The 10016-nt window shown below is 42.4% G+C and overlaps 1 long non-coding RNA gene across 1 annotated transcript in view; it reads right to left on the bottom strand.

Moving 5' to 3' along the window:
- Positions 1-6808, bottom strand: part of LOC123502478 — a 12212-nt gene extending 5404 nt beyond the window's left edge. Inside the window, exon 1 of the long non-coding RNA XR_006674127.1 lies at positions 6581-6808. This is a non-coding gene — a long non-coding RNA (uncharacterized LOC123502478). The remainder of the gene's footprint in view (positions 1-6580) is intronic.
- Between the last annotated feature and the right edge of the window lie 3208 nt (positions 6809-10016).

Here is a 10016-nt window from a genome sequence, read left to right as displayed (position 1 = left end):
GGTCTGATACTGTGTGCGTAGACTCTCTAACGTCATGACAGGAATGTTCTATGGGATTATGGCATGCATTTTCTGGAAGGAGAGAGATACAAAGGTGTTCAATTTGAATTACGTTGAATAGCGTTGTTGGGTTTAATGGCAACCTGGCAGTAAGTGTTTGCTAGAAGTTAGTTACATACATTTATAAGCCCCATGTGAGAGAAAAAAGGTATATGACTTCGTGTGAAATAATTAAATGTATGGACAATCGCTTTCACTAAATATCAATACCCAATATTAAATGTTTAATATCAATTAATTATAATCTTCCAAAAATTCCCATCCAAATATCTGTTCACTACCAAAATGTAACTAGCCTTCACTTCTACGTCAACACAGATAAATGCGGGTGGCTGCAGGTCACACGCTGCCACCGCACACTACACTGCTGCTCACTATTTTCACTCTCACGCTCAAACAACTCAAGCAATCGTATTTTTTAAACGTTCAGTGTATAGCCCATTAAATTCTCTATAACATGTAAAATTTATAGTTATATAAGTGTGTATTAAGGAGAGCCAAGGTGGATCGGGTTTGCGTGAGTGGCTCTGTAGACCTAAGGAGGAAAACTGCCGTACCAAACCCATAATACCAAAACAATTGTTCAGTTTACTGTCCATATCAATTTGGAACACTGCCGAACCTGTTATAATGGTCAACAATTTGAAATCATTGAAACTAGCTTTGTCAAATCCCTTGGATACTGCCAACATGAAAAACCTCATAGTACCAATAAACGCACTTACAATTCACTACAAGCACACAGTATGCACCAATACTGACACCACACCACAAAACACACCATACACAACTGACACACACACAAACAACTTAAATCACTCAAAACTAACCCAAAACACCCTGCAACACCTCAAAATATAAAAAGCTCACCCAAAACACATTACAGACACCCAAGTTACCAATATCATCCCTAGACACACACACACACACACACACACACACACACACACACACACACACACACACACTAGTGAACACAACTACACTACACTAGAGAGAGAGAGAGAGAGAGAGAGAGAGAGAGAGAGAGAGAGAGAGAGAGAGAGAGAGAGAGAGAGAGAGAGAGAGAGAGAGAGAGAGAGAGAGAGAGAGAGAGAGCAAACAAATCTTAACAGAAAAACAAGAACAACAACAACAAAACCACAACTTCCTTTACTCCTTTATCAAGGGCAGAACACGGAGACACAGGCTTGCCCGACTTTAGTGAACAGCGGCGGGCAGTCAGTGTGATGCAAGGTGTAGGTAATCTGCGCCGTGAATTGACCGCCCACAGCCTCCGCCACGTCCACCTCATTCTGCCTGTCGTCACCTGGGAACGAAGCGGGTAATCAATGATAAAGAACACTTGTTATGAGGGCCCACTGACACTGAGCTAGCCTGTTGAGGGCCTCAAAACATACTCAAAAATCCTTGCAGAGGCCCAATTCATTCTTACACACACCCACGACAAACCACACATACCCAAACCCTCTTAAAAAACTCAATAACATTCCAAAACATACTAAGAAAACACAGAACAGGTGAAAATACCTCCAAACTCACTAGAAACACCCAATATTTAATGAAATATCTTCCACACACACCCAAAAGACCACTAAAACCCACCCCACCACTTATAACACTCAGAACACCACCCAATTCCTCAAAGTTCTCCCAAACCACACTCAAAACATGCTAATACTCACACACACCTCAATCCACTCCCAAAATACGTAAAATATACCTAAAAGATCTAACATATACTGAAAACAAACGAAATGAACCCCAAAGCATATTTATAACACTCCAAACAGCTTGGAACATTAATGAACAAGCTTAAAATACCCCAAATCTATCCCAAAACCAACAGTATGCATTATAAAGAACTTACCTAAATATTACACCTTGGCTCCTTCTCTTATTCCACCTTTATTTCTCATTTCTTCTTCATCCTTCTCCATTGTTACTCCTTCTTCTTCCTCCTCCTCCTTCCATCCACACGTCTGAGCCTAGAAACACATCAAAACACTAGATATTAGACAAAATATTCAGGAAATGGAGGGTGACTTAAGTATTATGGCTTTGCTGCTGCTCCTCTTCCTCCTCCCTTTCTCCTCTCTTCCTCTTTATCCTCCTTTATTTCAACTTTCTTCCTCTTTCTGCTACAATTATCTAAACATCTGAACCTAGAAACCCACGAAAACACGTAGAAATCACTAGATATTAGGCAAAATATCGACGAACTGTGGATTTGGAAAATTGGCGCCAGCCACTACCTGGGTGGGCTGTGGTCATCCGAGAGAGAACGGGAACGGGGTGACTCGGCTAAATTACGTAAATCATTTCATTTCAAAATGACTTTTAGAAAAACGAAGCCACGGCCAAACGCTTGTTATTTTATGACGTGATAAATACTTAAACTAATTTTCAAAATATCAAAATATCTCCAGCTTAACTGGTTTTTAAAAAAGGTCTAAATTAAGTACGTTAAAAGTACAAAACATTTTAACCCATAAATCTCTTAAAACGTCCTATAAAGTCAAGCCATTTTCACTTGGCGTGTATTTTATCACATTTCAGGGAGTCTGAGCTATCTTTTAGGGCCTTCTACAGCGTGTTAGACCGAGAAGCAGAAACGTGAGCAAATAAAATAAAGAAAAATAAGAGCTTTATACAACAGCACCAAACACCATTTCAAAGTCCACATATTTCACTCAATAGATTGATTACACGCTTAAAAGAGTATAACCGACTTTTGACACCATAATGGCTCAGTTATACCTTGAAATGAAAAAGCTCAAAATTCCAAGTGGGAAATTTTGAGCGTTAAAAAGCCTTTAACATACGCCATAAAACACCACTAAACGCCACATATTTACCCAGCACAGGCGCGGAACACACTTCAAACACAACGAAACATTTATAGAAACCATAAAAACATACCATGGAAGCGCAATATTACCGTCAGGAAATATTGGAAAAAAAGTATTTGACCCAACTGGCTGGTGACGGGTGGGTGAGGGCGGTGAAGGGTGTTGGCTAGGGGACCGTCGGGGGGGAAGCGGCCTGGAGGCAACACCGGCGGCGGGACATCCATATATAGCCTTTATCATCTCACCAAACCAAAATTAAGCCACACAGAGAAATTTTGACTAGACTAAATGAAATGTTAGACTGGTGGCTACCTTGTGACACATGTTTGGCCGAGGGTAAGTGAAGGAAACAAATATGAGAGGGTAATACAGACGCCTTGCTCTTTTATGCTCCTTATACCATTACTTGAAAATATTTGCGTACTGTTTTCACTCTCATATGTAAAGAAAACCTAACATTAAGTGAATAGCCTTATAAATACCTTTAATACACGAAGATTAGGCAGTATGGAGTGTTGTGGTGAAGGCTTGCTGCTGGTGGTTGGTACTTCTTGAAAAACTGTCGGTAATATAGCAACACTTCACTTTATTTGTGTGTGTGTGTGTGTGTGTGTGTGTGTGTGTGTGTGTGTGTGTGTGTGTGTGTGTGTGTGTGTCTCTGGGTGTGGGTGTGGGTGTGCATGGGTCAGTATAGCCCACCGCCACAACTGTGTTCACCACCACCACCGCTAAAAGACTACTGCCGTAGCAAAAGATTGTCTGTGAAGACAGGACGCATGTATATATATGTTTATGATAAATATCTGTTACTAAATCTCTTATTAATGAGACGCTATGCTTATACAAATACCACATGTCGATTTATTGGTTATTGTGACATCTTCCTCTTCGTTATCGTGTCCAGCTTTTGTTATTTGTCAAAGCAGGAAATATTAAATTGTATCTTGTTGTACAGCGAGTGTGGCAACTCCGCGAGGCAATAAACAAGGTGCTTAAAAGGCAGACTGTACTATTTTTCATTCACCATTTCTACCGCCTGATATACGAGTATTTCTGACAATAAACCAGGGTGACAGGACACTAAGTAGAGGAATATAGACTTTTTTCTATCTACATGCACATCTATATTGTTAATTATTTACGAATTTATTGACTTATCTATCTGCCTGCCTATCCATCTATCTATTTGTTTGCCCAACTGTCTATTTACATATCTATCAACCCATCAAATTACCCGCTTATCCATCTATCTTCACACAAGCATATAAATACCATGAGTGCAAATGTGCAGTTGTCTGTGGCCACGTTTAGTTTTATTCATGAACATCAAATCAATAAAAGGAAAAATGAATGACGGAGTTGGTGGGTGTCTACACTCTATGTATGTGTAATGAAACAATACTGTGTTGACTGACTTGAAATTCCAGCATGTGACGGAACTGTATCAAAACGTGACAAGGATACACACAACTGATTTTGTGTTTGTCTGCAATTGGGGTCAAAATTGCAAAAAATAATCATGCCCGTCCACGACAACACTGAACATGCAACTGGACGATCCCACGCTCCTTGTCCACACACACACACACACACAAGAAGGTTGGTGAGTTGTGTATCATTCCTTTGAGATGACGCCAAAATACCGAAAAATGGCGGATCGAACCCGTTGCGTAACTTTGTATCATATTTTGACACGCAACGGTGAAGCACTATCCTGTCAACACTGCTACGCAACGGTGATCCGATACGTGGAAATGCAACAAGTGTGTACACGCCTTAATTAAAACACAAACAATATTCATACACAGTGTTACACCCGCAACCCCGACCGCCGCCCTCCACCGCTCGTCTGGTCCCGCGGCACGCAGGGTGGCCAGCCAGACAGCCGAGGTGACTCTGGGCGGCGGACTAACCTTCCTTCAAGACGTGTTTGTGTCCGTGGTGGAGGAATGAACTGATGGTGGTAGTGGTGGTAGTGGAGGACAGGATTCAGAGTGAGTGAGTGAGTGAGTGAGTGAATAAGTGAGTGAGAAAGAGGACAGGAAAGAATAAAAGAAAGAGGAAAAATAAGAATATCTTATCAGAGCACAACATTTTCTCTCTCTCCCCCACCCCAGGTCTCGTGTCTGGTGATGAAATGGACGTCTGGACAGTGGTGGTGGTGGTGGTCAGTTGCCAAATGAAAATATTCTACGTCACCAGCTCCACCTTGAAAAGTCGCTCCAGTTTGGTCATTACCACAGACTGATGGAAAGTTTGAAGTTAATTTGGGCAGCATGACGTTATGAGGATAATGAATATAATGATGTAAGAGCTGGAGAACCACTGATGAGAGAAGAGAGGCGAGAACTGAAGTGACAGGAAGCAGCACTTCCTGCTTGCGTCACGTGAGCGTATTGCGCGCTGGTTGGGCACGTGGTAAGAACCCAGTGAGCATGGCGGGAACTTAGTGAGCGTGGCGGGAGCCTGATCACATGCGTGTTATGACCGTAGTTAAACCCGATTGGACATAGTGATATCGTAGCGATATCAAGGGACGTACGCTTGGTAGATACGTAGCAGTGGAGGGATTTCGCAATTCCATCACGTCTCCACTACGTCCTCAAAAATTTTATGAACGTGTTGAGAACCTGCTGCGCGTAGTAAGGACCGCCTCTGGTGTGATGGGGCCTTGACACGGAGAGTTTATCCCTGTCAGTGACGCACAGCAAACTTGTCTCAGGAGCCTCGCTCGTCTCCTCTCCACCTCCCCTTCCCCCGCTGTTCCCCACACTCTCATCACTCGCCTTTTAAATCTCATTGATGTTTACTTGATTGATTGATAAGTTTATTGTTATAGCAGTGTATACACCATCGAACTGTTGTCAATTTACGTATGAATGAACCTAACAAATTACCAGCTTATGTATCTATCTATCTACACACAAGCATGTAGATATCTCCACCAGCACCGCCAACACCCACACCTGCCCACCTTCGCCATCATGAACGGCAGTGTGTCAGTTTACACAATACTACTAGTATTTCCATGCCACTATATTTTAGCATCATATCACCTCAGACGCTGGTCAACAAGACGAGACACAGCAAGGAGACCAGACCAGACGACACGAGAGAGAGAGAGAGAGAGAGAGAGAGAGAGAGAGAGAGAGAGAGAGAGAGAGAGAGAGAGAGAGAGAGAGAGAGAGAGAGAGACACACACACACACACACACACACACACACACACACACACACACACACACACACACACAAAGCTATGGGCGGCGTCAACAGCTCCACACCCACTGCCACCCATATTTGTCCCGCCCATGCATGCTCACGCCCAAGCTTCCCAGTCAGCCCATACGCCTCCGCAGCCGCCCTCACTATATAATGAAGTGACTCAAGACACACAGATCCACGTGTTCCGGAGAAAACTGACGTCTGGCAGGCGACATGTGACACCTTCCTAGTACAGCCTGTCCATCCCGTCTCTGTCGCATCACCGTCCCATCACTAATGACTCTGTGGCACCATTAATAACTACCTTTCACATCCACTCACTCCCACACGTCACGTCACCCCTTCAGTGCATTATTATACAGCTTTCTATTAAATTATCCGCCCCATTACCGTCCCATCACTGTCTCATCATGTTTGTTACCTCCACTCTATTAATAGACTCACCCTCTCACTGAGCAGGTGGAGCTGGTGGACTAGGTGAGGCAAGTGGGGCGGTCACCGTGTTCACAGGTCTCGTGTCTGGTGAGGAAATGGACGTCTGGTAGCTGATTGTGGTGGTGATGATGGTGGTGGGCAGTTGCCAAATAGAAATATTCTAAATCACCAGATCCACCTTGAAAAGCCGCAAAAAGGTCGCTAAATCATTGTTGTACATGCTACAAATGTTCCTAGACGAAGTAATTGGCTTGACTTACACATAGGCTAATCAGTATAGGGCCCCGTTGACTCTAATGACCGTTTATCCCTCCCAGTGACGCAGAGCAAACTTGTCATGAGAGCCACGCTCGCCACCGTCTCATCACTTGCCTTTTAAATCCGATTGATGTTTAATTGATTGATTGATAAGTTTATTGTTGTAACAATGTATACACCATCGAACTGTTGTCAGTTTCCCTGTGAATGAACCTATCAAATTACCAACTTATCTATCTATCTATCTACACACAAGCATGTAAAATCTCCACTAGCACCGCCAACACCCACACCTGCCCACCTTCGCCATCATGAACGGGAGTGTGTCAGTTTACACATTACTACTAGTATTTCCATGCAACTATATTGTGGCATCATATCACCTCAGACGCTGTGGCGCCATGCAGCAAATTGTTGACTAATTTCGCTTCACTTGCAAACCAGATATTGTTTTGCATCTCTTTCAACTGATAGGAAAACAAGTCGATACATTATGCATTTTATTATATCAAGAGATATTGTGTTGCCATTAGAAATATATAGGAGTATCATTCACAAGATATCGTCATATCATTAGGTATAAAAAAATAAATGCAAGTAACAAAAACTGCACCACGTTACAAGACACTGGCCAGACACTTAAATTAAGTATTGCATTGAAAGACTCACAAAACATCATCTCGGGAAACACGTAACAATACCTTTGTGCTTCACAACAGGAATGATGAGTGATGAGCAGAGGAATCGTGACCCAAGAGGTTACCTTCCTCTCTTAGTCTACACTCTCCTTCCTTAAATACTATATACATATGTACACCGTACACTCCTATTACAATGCTATGCATAACTTCTAAATATTACCGTTTTCTGCTGGTGTAGATAAGGCATTGCAAAAAACCATACCCGCTACATATCTACAACTGTCTACAAATTCTACAAATTTATCAACCCAATCTACAAATGGTCAATGATATACACTACACCAGTGATGAAGATCTGTGGCCAACCTTCAGAACTTTATTGGTACGTCTCCAAGAATCACCCTTTTCTTCTTTCTCTTCCTTTTTTTTTTCCTCCTCTTGTTCCTTTGGCAACACCTGCAGTAGTAGCAGTCTGGTGTCTGTTGTATGTCATGCACGCTCACTCCAAAAACTTGCCTCACTTCTTTGGCGTTAGTAGTACTGAATCCTGGAACAAGAGATGGAACAATATTGAAATGGCGTCCTCCTCAATGCCTGTTGTCTTGTAGTACACAGGGTTGGGAAAGGAATTGTGGATGATGTAACGATAAGGATGGTATGTTAAGGAGAGCCAAGGTGGATCGGGTTTGCGTGAGTGGCTCTGTAGACCTAAGGAGGAAAACTGCCGTACCAAACCCATAATACCAAAACAATTGTTCAGTTTACTGTCCATATCAATTTGGAACACTGCCGAACCTGTTATAATGGTCAACAATTTGAAATCATTGAAACTAGCTTTGTCAAATCCCCTTGGATACTGCCAACATGAAAAACCTCATAGTATCAATAAACGCACTTACAATTCACTACAAGCACACATTATGCACCAATACTGACACCACACCACAAAACACACCATACACAACTGACACACACACAAACAACTTAAATCACTCAAAACTAACCCAAAACACCCTGCAACACCTCAAAATATAAAAAGCTCACCCAAAACACATTACAGACACCCAAGTTACCAATATCATCCCTAGACACACACACACACACACACACACACACACACACACACACACACACTACACTACACTAGTAGAGAGAGAGAGAGAGAGAGAGAGAGAGAGAGAGAGAGAGAGAGAGAGAGAGAGAGAGAGAGAGAGAGAGAGAGAGAGAGAGAGAGAGAGAGAGAGAGAGAGAGAGAGAGAGAAGAGCAACAACTTAACAGAAAACCAACAACAAAACCACAACTCCTTTACTCCTTTATCAAGGGCAGAACACGGAGACACAGGCTTGCCCGACTTTAGTGAACAGCGGCGGGCAGTCAGTGTGATGCAAGGTGTAGGTAATCTGCGCCGTGAATTGACCGCCCACAGCCTCCGCCACGTCCACCTCATTCTGCCTGTCGTCACCTGGGAACGAAGCGGGTAATCAATGATAAAGAACACTTGTTATGAGGGCCCACTGACACTGAGCTAGCCTGTTGAGGGCCTCAAAACATACTCAAAAATCCTTGCAGAGGCCCAATTCATTCTTACACACACCCACGACAAACCACACATACCCAAACCCTCTTAAAAAACTCAATAACATTCCAAAACATACTAAGAAAACACAGAACAGGTGAAAATACCTCCAAACTCACTAGAAACACCCAATATTTAATGAAATATCTTCCACACACACCCAAAAGACCACTAAAACCCACCCCACCACTTATAACACTCAGAACACCACCCAATTCCTCAAAGTTCTCCCAAACCACACTCAAAACATGCTAATACTCACACACACCTCAATCCACTCCCAAAATACGTAAAATATACCTAAAAGATCTAACATATACTGAAAACAAACGAAATGAACCCCAAAGCATATTTATAACACTCCAAACAGCTTGGAACATTAATGAACAAGCTTAAAATACCCCAAATCTATCCCAAAACCAACAGTATGCATTATAAAGAACTTACCTAAATATTACACCTTGGCTCCTTCTCTTATTCCACCTTTATTTCTCATTTCTTCTTCATCCTTCTCCATTGTTACTCCTTCTTCTTCCTCCTCCTCCTTCCATCCACACGTCTGAGCCTAGAAACACATCAAAACACTAGATATTAGACAAAATATTCAGGAAATGGAGGGTGACTTAAGTATTATGGCTTTGCTGCTGCTCCTCTTCCTCCTCCCTTTCTCCTCTCTTCCTCTTTATCCTCCTTTATTTCAACTTTCTTCCTCTTTCTGCTACAATTATCTAAACATCTGAACCTAGAAACCCACGAAAACACGTAGAAATCACTAGATATTAGGCAAAATATCGACGAACTGTGGATTTGGAAAATTGGCGCCAGCCACTACCTGGGTGGGCTGTGGTCATCCGAGAGAGAACGGGAACGGGGTGACTCGGCTAAATTACGTAAATCATTTCATTTCAAAATGACTTTTAGAAAAACGAAGCCACGGCCAAACGCTTGTTATTTTATGACGTGATAAAT

The sequence above is a fragment of the Portunus trituberculatus genome, chromosome 11 (genome assembly GCF_017591435.1).
Source record: "Portunus trituberculatus isolate SZX2019 chromosome 11, ASM1759143v1, whole genome shotgun sequence".
Taxonomy (NCBI): Eukaryota; Metazoa; Arthropoda; class Malacostraca; order Decapoda; family Portunidae; genus Portunus; species Portunus trituberculatus.
The sequence above is the reverse complement of the archived record's forward strand: the minus strand, read 5'-3'. Positions and strand labels throughout refer to the sequence as shown.